Source organism: Anabrus simplex, chromosome 4 (genome assembly GCF_040414725.1).
Source record: "Anabrus simplex isolate iqAnaSimp1 chromosome 4, ASM4041472v1, whole genome shotgun sequence".
Lineage (NCBI taxonomy): Eukaryota > Metazoa > Arthropoda > Insecta > Orthoptera > Tettigoniidae > Anabrus > Anabrus simplex.
Genome location: NC_090268.1, coordinates 3,835,983 through 3,857,349, shown reverse-complemented (window position 1 = coordinate 3,857,349; position 21,367 = coordinate 3,835,983). Strand labels below are relative to the sequence as shown.

Sequence of the window (21,367 nt, the reverse complement as noted above, 5' to 3'; positions counted from 1 at the left end):
CTGCCCTTCTCAGCCCGATCACCTTACCCCTCGTTAAGTCGTCTGTCTGCTGGAAATGCCTCCGTTGACGGCGGCCTGGCATTCTTAGCTATACACGTGTCCTGTGGCACACGACAACACGTTCTACAATGACTGTCGGCTGAGAAATCACGGTACGAAGTGGGCCATTCGCCAACGCCGTGTCCCATTTATTGTTCGCTACGTGCGCAGCACAGCGGCGCATTTCACATCATGAGCATACCTCAGTGACGTCAGTCTACCCTGCAATTGGCATAAAGTTCTGACCACTCCTTCTTGGTGTTGCATTTGCTCTGTCAGTCAGTGTATTATTTTGCATAATGTGTCATGTGTCATATTTAAGACTAAGACTGTATAATTTAACTGTATAACTGAATGTGTTACTTTGTGTTAGGCACCACTGTAAAATAATTATTAATGTAGTAACTGTATATTTTTATTGTATTACCAACTTTGTATTGTTTGGGTAATTCATTGTATTCTTTGTATTGTCTTTTTTTTTCATTTAATGTTTAGTAGTGTAACTATTAATTGTACTGTATATTGTGAACATTGTAATTGGGCAAAAAGCTTATTATGTTCATCACTGAATAAATAAATAAATAAATAAATAAATAAATAAATAAATAAATAAATAAATAAATAATCAACATAAGAATTAGTCATAGGTAGGGCCCATCCTCCAGACACACAGTGTTGTAGATGTAGTCTGCTCTATTGCTGACTCAGGAGAGATGTGTTTGTAGCATAATCAACATAAGAATTAGTCTTAGGTAGGGCCCATCCTCCAGACACACAGTGTTGTAGATTAGTCTGCTCTATAGCTAAATGGCTGACTCAGAGGAGATGTACCATAATCGTCTAAGATTACCTTGGAAGGGTGTCAAATCCTGAACCACAGTTTACAATGGCCTCAAGGGCCTCTAATTTACATCAGATTTGTGGAAATGACATTACATCAAACACCTGAAGTTTCAAGCAGAGTACACCTTCTGCTGATAGAAAGCTTTTTCCACTCACTACCCTTCCATCATAGGGGAGCCACATTTGAAAGATGAATCGAAAGCGAAAACTTTACAGGAGCCGAAGCCCACGCTATACTGCCAAGAAAGAAAAGTATAGATGTTGATTCCCATAGGGAACATAAAATATTTGTCTTGAATGAGTAAAATTTACTCATCTATATCATCTGATGGCCAGGCAGCCATCAATTTTTGGAAGTGAGACATAGTCTCTCATAGTGCATTGGCACTGCTGGTGGCTTCAAGTAGCCTATGCAGTGGCCTCCACGGTATGCCTTGCGTCTTGGTAGGTGTGCTAAGGACGGCTGATGAGCCCACCAGCACGAGGGCGAAACGCAGGCAACCAAGAATGAGTTAGATGGAAATTTATAATGTCCAATAACGGGCCATTATATTGGTATTAAGAAAGGAAAGGACGAGAACAATACTTAACAGGCATAGGGCCCAATGAGCCATATTATTGAGTGAGAATGTAAGGCCAAATGTAGGGTAGAAAAGTGTAGAAAGTAAAAGTTAATCATCAGAAAACAAAGATAAAAAGGGAAACGAGGGTATACCACACTCGTGTGTCCTTATCACCTTTTCCGTTTCCAGCTTCCTGGGTCGGGTTGTGAATCAAGGACCTCAATCGCTGCACTCTTCTCCTTTTTTAAGTACATCTTGTGATTTTCCTCCCCTCTTCTGTATGTACTCCCACACTGAATCTGTCTTCCTCGTGGTCTCTTTCCTGTTATCTTCTCTAAAAACTCTCTCTTCTCGCATTCTCATCATATGCCCATACCACTTTAGCTTTGTAGTTTCTATCCTGTCTTGAAGTTTCAAGATTCCTGTCAATTTCCTTACCTCTTCATTTCTAATTCTATCCTTTCTGGTCTTGCCTTCAATACCTCTTTGCTTGTATTCTACTCTCCTCTCATTTTGTTGTAGCCATGATCCAGCTGCATAGGTTAGTATGGGTTCATAATAGGTTAATACTTTCTTACATTTCTTTGGGACATTTTGGTTCCACAAAATACCCTTACACTCTGGTAGAATATGTTTGCTTGTTGTATTCTTTTCCCAATTTCCTCAGTTATATTTCCATTTTCTATGGTCGCACTTCCCAAGTACTTGAAACTTTTAACTACTTCCAGAATTTTAGTATTCAGTTTTATCTTTCCTCTTCCTGTCTTCCCCTTGTCATCACTATTGTTTTACTTTTCTCTGTGCTTACTTCCATCCCAAATTTTTCTCTCTCTTGATTCCATACATCTACTTGTTTTTGCACTTCCGTTTCATCCTCACCCCATATCACTACATCATCTGCAAACAACATGGCTTTTGTTGCCTGTCTTCCCAATCTCTGTTTAATGTTTTTATGAATTTCATCCATGACTATGATGAATATTATGGGGGACAGTATACTTCCCTGTCGGAGACCAGTTTCAACTTTAAACCATTTTGTTTTTCCTATACTTCTCTTCACACTACTAACATAATTTTTGTACATAGCTTTTATTGTTTGCACTTCCACTCTTTAACTTGTTTTTTCCTTTATGTGTCCCATACCAACTGTCTGGGCACACTGTCATAAGCTTTCTCAATGTCAATAAATGTCATCACTATGTCTTTTCCGAACTCCCATCTTTTCTCCATCGTATGTCTTAATGTAAAGATCAGGTCAAACGTTGATCTGTCTTTCCTAAAACCATACTGTTCTTCCATTTCTCCTTCTAGCTTCCTTCCAATACTCTCTCAAATACCTCAGCTACATGGGCAATAAGGGTGATCCCACTGTAGTTATTACACTCCTTTTAGTCATCTTTTTTAAATATCGGGATAATTAAACCCTTTGCCCACTCTTCTGGGATCTCTTTCTTCCTCCAGATTATTCTAAATAATCTATACAGCCACTGCTGGTCCTGCTGCTTTTATCATTTCTGTATCTATAATCACAAAGAATGGGTACCGTCCACCTAATAATAATTGATTAGGTGGACGGTACCCATTCTTTGTGATTATAGATACCAAGTATCAATACGGACATGAAACTGATAGATTACAATCATTTCTGTAGTTACCTCATTCACTCCTGCTGCTTTACTGCTCTTAATCTTTTGTATGGCTTCCTCTATCTCTAATATCGATATCTCCTTTTCTTGTTCTTCTTCTTTCCCCATTGTTTCTTCTTGCTCCTTCTCATCTACCAGTTCACTGTATTTAATATTTAGCAATTCTAAGAAGTATTTTTCCCATCTTTTTACTATGTTATCTCTTTGCGTCAATATCTACCCTGTTTCAGTTTTTACAAATTTTGTATCTTCCTTATTTTGTAAATTATTCTTCACCAAACCATACAAAACCTTTTTATTTCTCTTTATATCCTCCCGTAAAGTTTCTGTGAAACTTTCCCAGCTCTTCCGTTTCTCTTCTTGTACTACTTTCTTACATACCTTTTTGGCTTCTTTATATTTCTGCCACTTCTCTGTACTATTGCTGCCTATCCACTTCCTCCAAGCCATCTGTTTCTCTTTAACTGCTTCCTTCACCCTGCTGTTCCACCAACGAGTCTCCTTTTCCTTTTTCCTCCCTGATAGTCTTCCACAGGTGTTTACTGCACACTTTACAAAACCATTTCTGAAATGTCCAATTCTCTTCCACACTGTTCACGTCATTTCTGGGAATTTCTTTCTTCAGATCCTCTTGAAACTTTTCCCGTATTTCTTTCTAACTTCCGTCCCTTTATTTTTCTTTCCCTTTTTTCTATTAACTTTGTCATTTTACCAAGTCTTAATTTGGCTGCCCCCACATTATGGTCTCCTTCGAAATCTGCTCTTGGCATTGCTGTCACATGTTCCAGTTGTCTACATTTCTCCTTCTCCACCAGAATCAGAGCAATCGTTGTCTTTGTCTTTCTATCTCCCCAACCATATCTAGTTCTTTTTTGAGAATACTTTCTTCTAAACCATGTAGGCTATTGCCAACAATAATCCATTCTGTCTACAAAAATCTATTACCAAATCTCCTTCTTCATCTTGGTTTCCATAACTATAGGGGCCAATTATGTCTTCTTTTCCCTGCCTGTCTGTTCCAACATGTGCATTCATGTCTCCCATTATTATAACCTCTTTGTCTTCAATACAATTTTCCAGTTCTTCTAGAAACTCTTCTAAACATTCATCTGCATTCCGCGACTGGGTTGCATAAACCTGTATAAAATCCTTGATTCCACTCGCAAATCCAAGTGTAACTTTAATTATCCTGTCTCTGATCTGGTCAATTTTGTCCACATGTTGCGCTAGGTCTTCTCTCAATATAACATCCAAACCATTTGTTGCCATATTTCCTCCACTCCAGTATAATCTACACCCTTTCTTCAATTGTTTTTGACCTTTCCCCTTCCATTTTGTCTCACTCATTCCCATCATTGCTATGTCTTTCTTCTCCATATATTCTTATGAGTTCTTCTACCTTGCCATTCAAAGTCATGACATTGATGATGCCGATTCTTGTGATGTCTGGTAGCCCACTTCTCACAGTTCCCCAGAGCACTGGGAATTGCGTGTCACTTCAGGGTGAAGCCCTAGCATTTTCCGAGGCCTCAATTCACTCGTACTCATTTTAAGGCTGTTTGTACAATGGATCGCCACTCCCAAAGGCATTTTGTTACCTTCTGCCAGGTTGAAATTAGGCCGCTCCTAACATGGAGTGAGACGCCTTTTGTAGCTGCTCCTCTGGAGTACAAATGCTACAGGTTTGCCCGTTCCACCATCTCCACGGTACCGAAGTCTATCTTCTCGGCCATAGATGCCGTTAAGGTCTTCACCCATAACCCAGGGCAAGGGCCCTTCATATTTATGACCCCTGAGAGAGGGTGCCCCAGTATTTTAAAGCCCCCAGGAATTGGGCTACCTGTTGGTTCGCGGGTTGTATTGCGTATTTCAACCAGCCCTACGTACTGTAGGGACCCCCTATCTCCCACCTGGGGACGCGCTCTGTAGGGGTCAGGTTCCTCTGGTTACTTATCAGAAGGTAACCATACCCACAAAGGCTGAGGTTATTTGCAGAGACTCGTGTGTCCTTACATTTTACCACATCCCAAGAAGGGGTATTAACACAAAGTTTGCAGACTGCCTAGAACACTTACAGTTTAAACTTAAATCAAAGGAAAACCCTACGTTAAATCTAACGTGAATGCAGGTCGACCTAACTGTTATGTGCTAAAGGGGAAACTTCACACGGCTAGATTAAACTTCTGCTTTTACCGTATGGTAAGGAACCCTTGTATCACAACAGGGACATAAAGAGATTAAGAAGTGGTGCAGTTTAGACAGAAATGGTTACAGGAGTAAGGAGAGATTTAAGGAACTTAGTAAGAGAAAAAGTCAGTTGAGTATAACATGATGGCAAGCAAGATTGGCAGCCATAACACAGAAACAGGTTCCAACGACATTCCAGGGATCAATAATGAACAAAGCGAGTGTATAAGTGAGGATTTATAGAAGGCGGAAGTATTAGTCAGCAGTATGTATAGGTACTTAGGTATAAGCATGATGTTCAGGTAAAGGAGGCAACTAATACTGGTGAATTGCTGAAATTTACCCTTGATAATAAGACATTTTAAAAAAATACACAAGTTGGAAGCTGGGATAGGTGCGGATACAGTAAAGGCATATAGTGCCAATTCTGAAATACTTATTTGATTACTGGTTGCATGAATGAGCTATACCAAATAACAGTGTACTAGAGGAAAGAGTAATGAACATACAGGCAAGTCAGCTTTGTAAGCTCTGGGAGAGCATTCTTTCTGTTTATATTAGACACGTTTGTGGTTTGATAGAAGGCAGTTTGGGTTTAGGAAAGGTTATTCCAGTGAGGCCGAACTCGTAGGATTCCAGCAAGATATAGCAGATATTTTAGATTCAGGAGCTCAAATGGACTGTATCGCTATTGATCTATCCACACCAGGATTACTTGATATGAGAACTGGAAAGGATCCAAAGGAAAGCAGCACAGTTTGTTCTGGGTGATTTCTATCAAAAGAGTACAGTAGTTAAAAAATGCTACAAACTTTGGGCTGGGAAGACTGCTCCACTAAGCAGTAAGTATGTTTCGAGCTGTCAGCAGAGAGATGACATGGAATGACATTAGTAAACGGGTGTGGGGCTTTTAAAACACAAAGCGAGTGCAGCCCCGGCATCTGCCCGCTGTGAAAATGGGAAAATGGGAAACCAATGGCTGCCAATGGTGAGATTCAAACTCACCATCTCCCGAAAGGTCACAGGTATACGACCAAAACCGCATAGCTAACTTCTTCAATGGACCATTGTTTTCTTATATGAATATGAATATGAGTAAAGAATTGGAATCACAGATATGGCTACTTGCAGATGATACAGAGCAGATTGTGAGCTGGACACCAGAGAACGGTATGATTATTGATTATTATTGGGATGAAAAGTTATGTTGTAAGGTTCACCAAGAGGGAAAATTCCTCTCAATTTTAATTGACGTATTGATGGGGTGATTGTACCTCATAAGGTGTAAATACAAGGAAAGATCTTCATCTCACTAATGAGGCTGTACAGATATCTTCACATGGTTATGAAGAGTATTTAAGGGTAAGACCCCAATTAGAGTATGGGACACACACAACGAGAACTGGAAGAGATCCAAAGAAAAGCAACATGATTTGTTCTTAGTGATTTCAAACAAAAGAGCTGTGTTACGAAAATGTTGCAAACTTTGGCCAGGGAAGACATGAAAGTGTCTCTCGTAAGTCCAACTCCTTGTCCATGCCGTGGGAGATGGGCAATGTCATAAAGTAAGGGACAGTCTGCTGGTGTGATGGAACTGCATGTGTCCCGTGACCACTTCGGTAACTGTGAAGGCCCAGCAGGAACCCAAAAATTTACTGGCTAACAGGGCTCTGGTGAACATGCTGCTGCCTTGTAGTATGTGGAGTTGCCTCCCCAAAGGCTAAGGGAAGAAAACCCTGACTAAAGATTACCCGTCCTCTAGAAGATGTGGAATGGAGGGCTGACACCCCACTTTGTAAAATATTCAAGCTGCAAAACTTCAATAAAAGAAAGCCGGACTGATTAATGGAGACAAGCATGGCATGGAAAAGGACAATGATAATGGACAAACAATCAATAAAAGAAAGAAACGCAATATAAAGCGTAAGTCAGATTTATATATCGGAACCTGGAATGTGAGATCCCTGTACCACCCAGAAGCCCTGAAAGTGCTGTTTACCGAGCTCGATAGCTGCAGTCACTTAACTGCGGCCAATATCCAGTCTTCGGGAGATAGTGGGTTCGGATCTCACTGTCGGCAGCCCTGAAGATGGTTTTCCGTGGTTTCCCATTTTCACACCAGGTCCTGGATAAAATATGTGCCCTATAAAATCGTAGGAGCACCATGCGGTACCTTAATTAAGGCCATGACTGCTTCCTTCCCTCTCCTAGCCCCTTTCTGTCTCATCATCACCATAAGACCTATCTGTGTCGGTGCAACATTAAGCAACTTGTAAAATAAAACTGCTGTTGAACCAAACAGTGAAACTGAAGCGGAGTATCATACCAGAAGTAGAATTCTAGAAAAGTGAGAAGCTAATATATTCTGTTCAGCTCAGGATTTGTCGTACACCACCAGCTAAAACACAGTGTAATTAGGTTTACACCAATTAGTCCAAGACTATCAATCGTTGTATCGTAATCTGTTTCCCCTCCAGGGTCGGTTTTCCCCTCGGACTCAGCGAGGGATCCCACCTCTACCGCCTCAAGGGCAGTGTCCTGGAGCTTCAGACTCTGGGTCGGGGCATACAACTGGGGAGGATGACCAGTACCTCGCCCAGGCAGCCTTACCTGCTATGCTGAACAGGGGCCTTGCCAAGACTATCAATACTCGGAAAAAATGGGAAATTCTTTAATTACTCTATAATCAATGCCCATGCACCAACAGAGGAATGTGAGGAAGAAGAGAAAGAATCATTCTATGAACTTATGGAAAGAGCATTATGATGGCTGCCCAGGCCATGACATTAAAATAGTTGCTGGTGACCTAAATGCTCAGGTGGGAAGGGAACAGATATGTAAACGAACAATTGGACCCCACAGCAAAATACCGTAAGCGATAATAATGGAATGAGACTCATATTATTTGTAGCATCTAAAAATATGGTTGTCAACTCCTCATTGTTCCCACACAGACATATATCAAGGAACATGGACGTCACCAGATGGAAACATAGTTAACCAGATTGATTTTATGTTGACAGATGCAAGGCAAAAGTCAGATCTCTGGCATGTGAGGAGCCTCAGATGCCCAATTATAGACTCAGACCACTTCTTGGTACGGGTACAAGTTAGGGCTAGGATCTCCGACCCATCATACCTAAATACAAATAACAGCGCTAGAATCATCTGAAATTAAAAATCAGTACCAGGAGAAGATAACACAGATTCTTGAAAATGCTGAAGAGTGCAATGCCATCGAATATCAGTGGGAAATGATTAAAAATGCAGTGCAGATGTCAGCAAATGAAACACTGGGTATTGAAGCAGGAGTGAAAGAGTGACAGAAGAGGAAGAACAAGGCATACAGAAGGATGTTACAATCAAATTGTACAAAAAGAATGATGGAAGTCTATAAAGGAAAATGGAGGATTGAAAAGGAGATCCATCAAAGAAGAAAAAGAGAGTGGATGAAGGCAAATATCAAAGAAATGGAGCTTCTGAGAAATCAGAATAAGGCGAGGAAATTCTAGAGAGAGGTAAATGCTGCTAGGAAACCCTTCTGTGGCAAAACTAGCCTGATAAAGGATGAAATAGGGAAAATCGTTAGTAAGGGGAAAGAGATATGTGAAAGATGGTGGCGACATTTTGATAAACTCGGGAATCGGAGGTAAGGCTTTTTGCGGATGATGTTATTCTCTATAGAGTGATAAATAAGTTACAAGATTGTGAGCAACTGCAACGTGACCTCGAAAATATTGTGAGATGGACAGCAGGCAATGGTATGTTGATAAATGGGGCTAAAAGTCAGGTTGTGAGTTTCACAAATAGGAAAAGTCCTCTCAGTTTTAATTACTGCGTTGATAGGGTGAAAGTTCCTTTTGGGGATCATTGTATGTATCTAGGTGTTAATATAAGGAAAGATCTTCACTGGGGTAATCACATAAATGGGATTGTAAATAAAGGGTACCGATCTCTGCACATGGTTATGAGGGTGTTTAGGGGTTGTAGTAAGGATGTAAAGGAGAGTGCATATAAGTCTCTGGTAAGACCCCAACTAGAGTATGGTTCCAGTGTATGGGACCCTCACCAGGATTACCTGATTCAAGAACTGGAAAAAATCCAAAGAAAAGCAGCTCGATTTGTTCTGGGTGATTTCCGACAAAAGAGTAGCGTTACAAAAATGTTGCAATGTTTGGGTTGGGAAGAATTGAGAGAAAGAAGAAGAGCTGCTCGACTAAGTGGTATGTTCCGAGCTATCAGTGGAGAGATGGCGTGGAATGACATTAATAGACGAATAGGTTTGAATGGCGTCTATAAAAGTAGGAAAGATCACAATATGAAGATAAAGTTGGAATTCAAGAGGACAAACTGGGGCAAATATTCATTTATAGGAAGGGGAGTTAGGGATTGGAATAACTTACCAAGGGAGATGTTCAATAAATTTCCAATTTCTTTGAAATCATTTGGGAAAAGGCTAGGAAAGCAACAGATAGGGAATCTGCCACCTGGGCGACTGCCCTAAATGCAGATCAGTATTGATTGATTGATTCAGAATGATACCAAGCAATGCAATAGATTTGCAAGGAGAAAATGACCCTGATGAAAATATAGAACCACCAACACTAGAAGAAATGAGAACAGCCATGAAGAAACAGAAGAACAACAAAGCAACAGCAACAAATTATATTCCAGCGGAACTGCTCAAACAAGGTGGCAGAGAACTGGAATGGACTTTCCTAAAAGTAGTTAGTTCAGTATGGGATGAGGAAAAAATACCCCAGCATCGGGAAGAAGGAATTATATGTCCTATATATAAGAAAGGAGATCAGCTTGAGCGTGACAGCTATAGAGGAATTACATTACCTAACTTGGAATACAAAGTTTCCTCCAACGTACTATTTGACTGTCTTCCCCTAATTGTTTAGAGAGAGACTGGGTCATATCAATGCGAATCTATCCCAGGAAAATCAACTACAGATCATATTTTCACCTTATGCTAAATGTTAGAGAGACAATCAAATTTGGGATTAGCACACATCACCTCTTCATTGATTACGAAGCAGCATATGAGAGCAATTGTATCATGCTATGACTGACCTGGGAATTCCTGGAAAATTGGTAAGGCTGGTGAGAATGACGAGTGAGACACAAAGCAGTAAAAGAATGGGAGGAATGATGTCTGAAACATTAGATATTCAAAATGGGGTACGGCAGGGAGACGTGCTGATGTGCCTCCTTTTTTAATGTTGCCCTGGAGAAGGTCATGAGCAATTTTCTATACATCAGTGTCCGAGTCGTTGGCTGAACGGTCAATACACTGGCCTTCGGTTGAGAGGGTCCCGGGTTCGATTCCTGGCTGGGTCGGGAATTTTAACCTTAATTAGTTCATTCCTACGGCACGGGGACTGGGTGTACGTGTTGTCTTTCATCCTCATCACAACACGTAGGTCGCCTACGGGCGTCAAATAGAAAGACCTGCACCTGGCGAGCTGAGGGGATATCCTGACGCTAAAAGCCATATGACATTTCATTTATAGATCAGTGCAGATATTTGCTTACGTTGATGGGCAATGGAAGTGACATTCATCGCCAGTAGGAAAATGGGACTGAAAATCAACCAGCATGGCATGTGGGCAATTGGACCTTTGAGCAGTCACGTACTCAAATTATACATCCTACAAAATTAAAGAGATATTAGCAGCTAACAGAGCCTATTTTGCTCTAACACGACTTCTCTCCTCAAGACTCTTGACTCGTACCACCAAATTAACCATTACTCAGACCTGTGTTTACATATGCCTCAGAAACTTCGCCATTAACAGCAAAATATACCGGAATTCTGGATGCCAATCCCAAAGTTTATACAAGGAGTAATTTTAATACCACCTATTCAATACAATTTATTCCACTATAGTGTGGTTAAATACACATGGAAATTACCAGAAATTTGAAGGGTACATGTTTCGACCACTATGGGCATCATCAGCCTCAATCAATCTTAAAACACACATGGTCTAAGGAGTCATCATAACTTACGTAAGACGTATTGATGAATATTTACAAGTGTTAATATTGTGGGTGCAAAATGTTTACAGTACAAAAATATTGAATAAAACAGAACTTATACTAAAATCACTTTGAAAAATAGAAATGTTCGTCTAAAAGTAATTGTCACACATTGCTTTAAAAAGTAATCCATGCCTGACACTGAAACACTTGTAAATATTCATCAATACGTCTTACATAAGTTATTATGACTCCTTAGACCATGTGTGTTTTAAGATTGATTGAGGCTGATGATGCCCAATAAATAGTGGGCGAAACATGTACTCTTCAAATTTCTGGTAATTTCCATATGTATTTAATCACACTATAGTGGAATAAATTGTATTGAATAGGTGGTATTAAAATTACTCCTTGTATAAACTTTGTGATTAGCTATTTTTCAATACGGAATAATGACGAGAATAATGGTTTGTAATGCTGGATGCCTTCAAAAGGAAGATACTTTGAAGAAAGGGGAACATGGAGGAATCGTGAATTGTACACCATTTATAAAGATCCACCTATTAGAAGAATAGTGAGTGATGTGGAAGTATCTAAAAAGATATTAAATGGAAATCCTGAGGGACAGAGAGGATGAGAACCACATTGAAGATCTTCGGGAAAGCTTAGTGTTGAAGCGGTCAATGTTTACAATGAAGACGAGATGCTCGACTGAGCAGTATGTTACAACTCTCATTATTGTTCCGTACTGAAGATGACTCTAGGTATAAATATCTCATGGATAATTTAATAAAACCACCTATTCAATACATTGTATTGAATAGGTGAATGCTCTCAGCTGTTTCAGTGGAGAGAGAGTGGAGCTTTTAAAAGTAGGAAGGATCATAATGTGAAGATTTGGAATTCAACACGACAAACTGGGACAAATATTCATTTATAAGACAAGGAATAAGGGATTGGAATATTTTATCAAGGGAAATATTCAATAAATTTCCAAGTTCTTTGAAAGAAAAGTCTAGGTAAACAACTGCCATCTGGGTGACTGTCATGCTTGTGAAGTGCGGATTAACAAACATTGCAAAGCTTCTTATAACTCTCCATTGTCCCACTGGATCAAGGACCTTTCCTCTTATGAAGTTAAAATGCTTCCTGAATTGCCTTCTTACATGCTTTGACTTCAGATCTGATATCCATTTACAATTCCGGTATGGTGAATGTCTGAGACACTGTTTCAACCTTTGGATCTTCCAGGGACTCTATATCAATCCTCTCATTCTGGTATTTTGTTATCTGAAGTTTCAGTCATAATCTCTGAAACAACTGGATTATGGTCTGAATTAATATCAGTTTCTGGATAATGTTTTTAAGCATTTTGGACAATAACACATTATCGTTGAAGCAACGATACTGAACATCCGACAATCCACTTCCTATCCATAATTTTCCTTAAGACTGATCACACCTCCCAGCTGCATCACAACCTTTTTTTTTTTTTTTTTTTTGATGTGTTCATTTTCCTGACAAGCAAACATACATTCCTACAGTACAATGCAATAAGGTTCATTTTCCTTGACAAATAAGCATAGGAAAATGAACACACCTAAAAAAGTTCTGATGACTGCATATCCATGTGTGACCAGTCTTAAGGAAAATAATGCATAGGAAGAGCATTGTCAGATACACAGTAGTGTTTGTTCAGCGATATGATTTTATCTCATCAAAATAATAAACCTTTTCCAGAATAAAATATATGGATGGGAAAAGGTGTAGGACTGTCACGTTGGGTTTCCATAACGTTGCATGATGTAAGTCAGACTTTGGGTGAAATGAAAGACATGTTATAAATGAGATTTATTTACAAGTGGTCAATGATAACTACAGTAAGAGAAAAATGGCATTGTAGTGAGCAAGGTGTAAAGTCGATGGTAGTCTTGCCAGTGTCTTCGGGAGAGGTAATAGTATGATTCGGACTGAATGTATAGGCCTTGGTGTTTTCTGGTTTGGTGCTACAGTAAAACCTGCCTTTAGCGGAAACTTTATGAACCAGAAAACTGTCCATATCGGAAAATTTTCCCGGTCCTGTGAATTATGGTTTAATATTCATGTAAGTTTATCGGTATTTAATGAAAACTATCTGACACGGAAATGGAAGGAAATCTTATTACTATAATGGAAAAAATGTGAAAATTTCCTTCAAAAAACCTTTTCCGTACATGTGTATTCCGAATGGATCTAAGATGGCCGAGATAGCATTCAGCCAGGAAACGTCTGTCCCTGTGCTCGATGCTGTAATTTGGATCACATGAGCATACTTTCACAGATAGTCAGTGGTCAATGATAGTCAGTCGAAGGAACCATAATACTGATGTGCTACAACAAACGCCATTAATCTACAAGTTGAGACAGACTTGGCACCCATCGCCTCCAAGAAAAGAAAACACAAATGGATGGTGGTGATGACGAGAATGAAGACGATGAAGATGGTTTATGAAATGTGAAGTCCTACCAACATGCACTATCAGCCGTAAAGGACATTCCGTCTCTTTCGCTAATGAAAAATGACGTGAAACTGTTCGACACTATTTGCCATGCCCGCATTTTAAATGAGAACTATGCTTGAGATTGGGCCAGGTAGTGTGCGAGTGAGAGACTTCCCCTTCTTGCTTGGTGTTGTCGTTATAACGGACATGTAACGCTCCACAGATTATCTTGACACAAAACATTTTCAGTCATTGGAATTTCCTTCCGGCTCTAAATTAGAGATATTAATACCCTCTATACGATCACAGGTAGACCTAATGTACACCAATCACCACAGTTACAACACAACGAGAAATTAGAAAGCAGCACACACGTCTAGACAGCTGAATATAAATTTATGCACACATCTGTCCGTGTAGCAGCAGCTCTGGTAGGAGGGACTACTACGCTGGATAGTTCTAAGTGTGCATACGCAGCCAGACGTCTTCCTAGCTGGCCCGATCTCTACTAGGGATAACTTAGTTGTGTCCAGCGTACAATTCTGGATTACTTGAAGAAGTAAATGACAGTACTGTATAGTACCACTATCGGTGTTATTTCTACAAAACATGCCATGTGTATGTACTGTAATACTGTGCAGTGTGAGGAAGCCCTAAGCAAGAACAGGTTTTTCAGGATACTGAAGTCACCGGAGATCAAGATAGGCATCTCGGTGTTAGGCTTCATATCCGGTATTAATTTCTGTATATCTTCGCTGCTGGGTTCCATAGACAGAGGTGTTTTGTTGTTGATGTTATTTACGGCAAATTAACTTATCTAGCTAGTCACCTAACAACATGGATGGCAAATTATATAGCTTGAGCATGTGCGAACCATACCACTTCATATCATTCCATTCCAGCAGTGTGTGCACTTATGTAAATAGAATGATCCTGTGCGGTTATAATTTGTGAATCTGAAATCTGAGAATAATTATGATGGCATTTATCAAAGGATGGTAATAATGATTATGTTTCAAAACATGTGATTATTTTCAAAATTTCTACACCATGTAACTGCTGCCCTAATTCTCCTACTACAATGGTACCATTATGTACCATTATGTCTGATGCATGATTCTTTATTCAGAAACACATCATCAGGGGTCAAAGTTTACATTCAGAAGTCAAGACAGAGAAATTTAAGAAAATTCTTATAATTTCAACCCCACCCCATAACTTTGTCCCAAAAGTATTGCTGGCCAAATGTTCTTATATGGCCATTGGCTGCAATAAAATTCTTCTTATTATAAATGTTGTGGTACCACAATCGCAGTCAGATTCAAAGACAGATTTCTAATGATATCCTACATGATAGATCAGACTTTAAAAAAAGTAACACTGCAAATTTTAAAACTCCGCCCTGCATATTCTGATAAGATCTACCGAGTGTCGTGTTTCCTTTCATGTCGCATATTTCTAATCAAACAGTACGTACATCAACCATTCTGATCTTATCTTTAGTTCCGGAGCTGTAAGTCCGCATGAGAGAACATGATTTTGTTACAATAAGATTCAAATGTACCGTACGTATCCTGATTTTATAGACATCGTCACTTCAAAAGTAACTTATTACATATGAGATAATGGTCAGCATCTTCTAAAGCGAATGTTTGATATTGTTTTAAAAGTTGTACGGATTAAATATCCTCCTTCATTATTTGATTTTTTAACATGACGTAGAGGGAAATTTATCTTCATGTACCGGTATGGTTGGTCTAGTACAAATGCCACCCGTGTGGTGTAGGCGGTGTTGCGATCTGGGAATGGCTCGTGCCTCTTACGAAAATAATCACAGGGTCAGTGGTGCTGCAATAACACTTTCTAGCTGAATAGTAAAAGGGATGACGAACAAACTCAGCACTTCCTTCGCCTAGTCTGCCTGATTATAGCAATGCCTTCGGATTTTGGCATTTCTCTGTCCTCACTTAAACTATATACTGTGGTATTCTTCAAAGATCTAACCAATCTCCAGGGTGATGACTTTATAATGCAAGAATTATCAAGAAAGAAACTATAATGTAATCAAGTGAACTTACCCCTTCCTGCAATGACACAGTTCCGCTTTAAAAGAAAAACAAATACACATGGTCACTACTCACGGACATTGGCCGTTCTTTTTTTAAACGGAGCGTAATCACTGTGAAAATAAACAAGTTAAAAAACAGTTCGTTAACCTAAAATTTAGTAAAATGGGACTGCTGCAGTGTTTTACATTCGTTATGTCTTAAAAATGAATGAAACATACAAATAAACGATAATGATTATGATTTTTAGAAACTGGTCGTTTTCACGATGTTGAAATACAGTTTCTTGTAATTTTGAGGAATGTTATAATATGTAAGAACGCTCCTACAATGTGAAATTACATGTTTGATCCATCATCCATGGTATGATCAAAACCATCAAAACCTTCTTGTCTTGTCTTGTAGAGATGGCTGAAAAATAACGTAGCAGTTATTTTGTCTAAGTTACGTGCCTATCATTGTTACAAATGTAACGAGAACTAAAAATAACAGGTTACCGAGAATAACGTACTAGTGAAAACAGTAACTCCGTGGTGTAGGGGTAGCGTGCCTGACTCTCACCCGGAGGCCCCGAGTTCGATTCCCGGCCAGGTCAGGGAGTTTTACCTGGATCTGGGGGCTGGTTCGAGGTCCACTCAGCCTACGTGATTAGAATTGAGGAGCTATCTGACGGCGAGATAGCGGCCCCGGTCTAGAAAGCCAAGAATAACGGCCGAGAGGATGACCACACGACACCTCGTAATCTGCCTTCGGGCTGTAGTGCCATGGGGTTTGGAAAACAGTAACTGGGAAGTGATAACTGTCTCTAGAAGCAGCTTACAGACACAGAATGTTACTTTCAGAGTACAGATAATACGGTACGCATATCGTCCAAGCAAGATCAACTCCAATACTCAGACCTCAAGGCAGGTTTCTATTTGGCGGAATATCAATGATCCTGAATATCAGTTTAAAGTAATCGTTGTGACTAAGTATTTCGGGTCTGCTTTTGTGACTGCTTCTAATAGCTTTCAATAGTAACAAAGAAGTATAGGAGTCGCCCGATTCTTTTTCTTTCTGGAGGTTTAGTATACTAACTATAGGCTATCTTCTGTTTACACGTGGTAACGTATAGGTTATGTGTTTGTTTACCTTTGTGTTCGCGAGTTATTGTTAATATTATTGGTGTCATTTCAGAATGTAGTGTACATATTTTAGATTAGTATGGGTCGATAGTTTTGTGTACCTCTCTGTAAGTCTAATTATGGCAATTCCTAAGGAATAAGTCTTACGAGAGAAATGAGTTCGTTGCAATCATCGTGAAATTTTCACTGTAAATAGTAAGACTGTTGTCTGCATCAAACATTTTGAACCTAAGTTTATTGTGTGTGAAAATGTTTTTCCCGTTGAGAATGGTGAACCGATTCACATCCCCAGGAAGAATCCTAAATTGCACCTGATGCCTATCCAACCATTTTTGACAATCAGCCTTCGTATAATACCATAAGATTGCCTCGAGAAAGAAAGGACCCTGAAAACCATAAACAGCAATTGCTACAGAGAGACGAAGACGCATTTAAACGTTGGTGTGAACTTGTGAAGAGGACAAGATAGATAATTTTCAGGTTTTCACGACAGAAGTGAAGAAGAGAAATGTGAGCCCATTCAATGTGATTGTAAAAGATTATAGTGTTTTATTCTTAAAACTATAAGACCAAGATATTCCATCTATAGTGGTGAGTTTCAAAGTGATGAGTGACGTAGAAGTGAAAGTGCATTTTATAAACCTTTTATCTGCAGAAAAATAATGGTTTATAATAGGATGTGAAGGACAGGATGTCCTGAAGTGTGACAGATGGAGCAAATTCGAAACCCTGGTAAGTCATCTTGGTAATTATGAAGAAAGTAGTATTGAACTGAGTGATAGAGAACTTATTTTGGAAACTTTCTGAAAAAATCTTTGTTTTAGATTATTGTGAAAAAGAAAAACTGAAACACAATAAAACTAAGTGTTTAGTAGAACAGTTGGAACTTAGTTTACTGAAGCATGTGAGATATACTTCTTAGTTGCTAATATGGGCAGCAATGTTTTACTATTCTTTCCCTAGGGCGTATCGCATGTTGAGGAATATACATGTGATGAGTTTACCACATCCTGTCTATTTAGGACACTTTTTGACAAAAATAGGTCCAAATAGCTCTGTTATTGGACCTTCTCAAAAAAGCATTTTAAATGAGAAGGCTAAACTTCTCCAACACAATAATAAAGTTGTGACATTGATGTTGGATGAAGTCTTTGTCATTTCTAAACTGACATAAAGCTGAGAAGATTTTAGGAGTGGCAGAAAATAGTTCTGAGCTGGATCCAGCTAATACCATTCAATTTTCGATGTCGTCTTCAATACTTTCTGACGACAAAAATGTTATTGGACTCTTCCCGGTAACAAAACTAAATGCAGAAACACTTTTGAAACTTACAATGGTGGTTCTAAAACTTATGAATGAATGGTGTAGAAACGTTCTTTAAAATTGTTTGTTGGATATCGATATGCTTCGATTTTGTTCGACTGCAATATTTTGGTGAATAATGAGCTAATGGGTATGTTGTGTTAGTGTCATTAAGTTATGGGGGGAAAACTGATATTTTTGTGCTTGGTGTTATGTTGCTTAGTCTGTAGGCCTAATTTGTTTGTTGGATGTGAGCACTACTAGTTTTGTTCCACTGCAGTATTTTGATGAATGGTGAATAATGAGCTAATGGGTATGTTGTGTTAGTGTTAATAAGTTAGGAGGAAAACTGATTTTTTCTTTGCTTGGTGATATGTTGCTTAGTCTGTAGGCCTAATTTGTATGTTGGATGTGTGTACTACTAGTTTTATTCGACTACAATATTTTGGTGGAAGGTGAATAACGAGCTAATGGGTATGTTGTGTTAGTGTTAAGTTAGGAGGAAAACTGTTTTTTTGTGTGCTTGGTCTTATGTTGCTTCGTCTGTAATTAGTTTGTTGGATGTGTGCACTACTAGTTTTATTCGACTGCAATATTTTGGTGAAGGGTGAATAACGAGCTAATGGGTATGTTGTGTTGTGTTAATAAGTTAGTAGGAAAACTGATTTTTTTCTTTGCTTGATGTTATGTTGCTTAGTCTGTAGGCCTAATTTGTATGTTTGATGTGTGCACTACTAGTTTTGTTCGACTGCAATATTTTGGTGAAGGGTGAATAATGAGCTAATAGGTATGTTGTGCAAGTGTTAAGAGAAGGACAAGTGGTTTTTTGTGGGTGTTATGTTACTTAGTCTGTAACTTACTTGAATATGTGTTTACATTTAAATGAAGTCGTTCTTATAACTTGCTGTTTGTCGTAAAGCTTTCAAAGTCCGCTCAATGTGACATACTCTCATAGATAAAGCGTAATTAAAATTAGCACTGTTATTTTATATTTCAAATATTGCGTGTTTGATAACCATTGGTAAACATTTTCGTACTACAAATTTCTTACGACTATTATTAGGTTATTCGTCGCCATATCAGCTTTGGCCCGATACGGCAGCCATGTTTTTTCTGCATTGTGGTCTGAGTATTGGAGTTGGTCTTGGTCCAAGTGAGAGCACTTTTGTAGGAGATTGCTTTAAAATTAAATACACTGTAATATACTCTATAGTGTATTTGTTTAAGTTGCTGCTGCCATGTGGTAGCTAAAGTGTAAACTCTTATGACATATTCAACTGCTCAGGGGTAATCGTTGACTCAGACATCGCGCAGGGCTACCTACATTATAATATTATTATGAGTTTCACCCGTTTAATTTTTCTTGTACCATAAATAAATTAGTATGCTAACTTTCCATATTGATATTATAGATACCATAATATTACTTCATTTTACTTAATCGATCCTCTTGTACCGGTTTTTGTCGAGGTTTGACAGACAGATCATCATGTTTTCTTAAATTCTATCCTCGTTCGGGGCATTATCAAACTCACTCATCTAGATTTCAGATTTCTTCTCATTTCATCCGTTGCCTCTCATTAACTTTATAGCAAATAGGAATGCGTGTTTTGCTGCATCGACTTTCAACAGTGTAGTTAGTGATGCGTGCACGTATGTGCGAGTGAATGAATGGAACTTCGCAACACAGCTGTAAGGAGACAAGCCTTGAAGCCGTGACAAGGCTGTGACCAATAAAATGTGAGTAACGTTGGACGTTGTGTTAACTGTTACTTTTCACAGTTACTTTATTGTGGCAGTGACAGATGTAGCAGTTACACAAAAATAACCAATTGTCACACCTGTCTTGTCTTGTCTTGTCTTGTCTTGTCTTGATAATTTGATGGGCTTCGCGTGATAGCGGTGTACCCAGTCACAGACCCTCAAGCGATTAAAAAAAGGAAGAATCGGACGGAAACTGTTCAAGTACAGTTCGCCCAAGTAACATAACCAAGGATGCATCCTGGGGAACAGATGCATCTGATTTTCATTGTTCAGACTTCATGTTTTCTTGTTCAATAAATGAAAACGACGTAAATACACAAGCATGTATTCCACTTAATTTCGGTCTGGGAGGGGATATTACGAAACATTATAAAATGTGTGGAACGGAAGAAATCAAGGATCCAGGTTCCATAAGGAACAATCGTACTGTCCTATTCTGTTTTGAGAGTGCTATTCGGTGTTCACAGGACAACAATTCCACGTATTTTTACGACTGTGCTTATGCAAATGGCACTGCGTACGAAACATTTCATATTCTGGCCTAGTAAGGAAAGTATTCAAGAAACAATGCCTCAAGCATTTAAGAGAAATTACGCTAATTGTCGAGTCATTATTGATTGCACGGAATTTAGGATTGAACAGCCTCCCGAAGTAGATCAGAGAGGGTATTTCTATTCTCAATACAAGGGTTGCTACACTGCAAAAGTTTTAATTGCAATCACGCCTAGTGCTATGATCTAAATGTTACAGTGGAAGAACTAGCGTCTCATTCATAAAAACCGACAGTGTTTTATTAACTTTCCGTCATCCTGGCGATGAGGTCATGGCTGATAAAGTATTTCCTGGCATCAAAACTAACTTATCTGGCCGCGGTGTCGTAATCGTGACACCACCGTTCTTACATGACGGGAGATTAACAGCCTAGGAAGTTGAGAGTACTTACAATATTGCGAGTGTTAGAATTCACGTAGAAAGAGGTATTCAAAGTATCAAAATATACAATATATTACAGAAATTGCCAACAGAACTTTTCCACACGTGGATGACATCGTGCACATGTGTTGCGTATTAACGAATTTGCAACCTCCAATAATTAAAGATTAGTTTGAGAATTGTTTTACCATCAGTTGGTTTTATATATTCTTTGTTTACATTTTTGTCTGATCAACATTTAACAAGCAAGAATTGACAAATAAGTACTTAATAATAATAATAATAATTGTTAGGAATACCGCTAATTTTTGGCAGTAATTATTGAAATAGAACTTTGTCATTTTGTTGAGGCATTCATTCATTTCAATGAATTCCAACGAGCCTGCAGGCTCGTACATAGGAATTGTACAGGACATTACATACTGGCGGGC

General features: G+C 38.9%; 1 protein-coding gene across 3 annotated transcripts in view; it reads right to left on the bottom strand.

Annotated features, from left to right (window-relative positions):
* LOC136872333 (nucleoside hydrolase) overlaps positions 1 to 16,213 on the bottom strand; it is a 168,900-nt gene extending 152,687 nt beyond the window's left edge. For 2 of the 3 annotated variants that reach the window (XM_067146143.2, XM_067146145.2), the window contains exon 1: positions 16,155 to 16,213. The gene's annotated coding sequence lies outside the window, so the exon portion shown is untranslated. Of the gene's footprint in view, positions 1 to 15,824; positions 15,902 to 16,154 lie in introns of those variants that run through there. The other variant, XM_067146144.2, reaches the window with a different exon arrangement.
* Between the last annotated feature and the right edge of the window lie 5,154 nt (positions 16,214 to 21,367).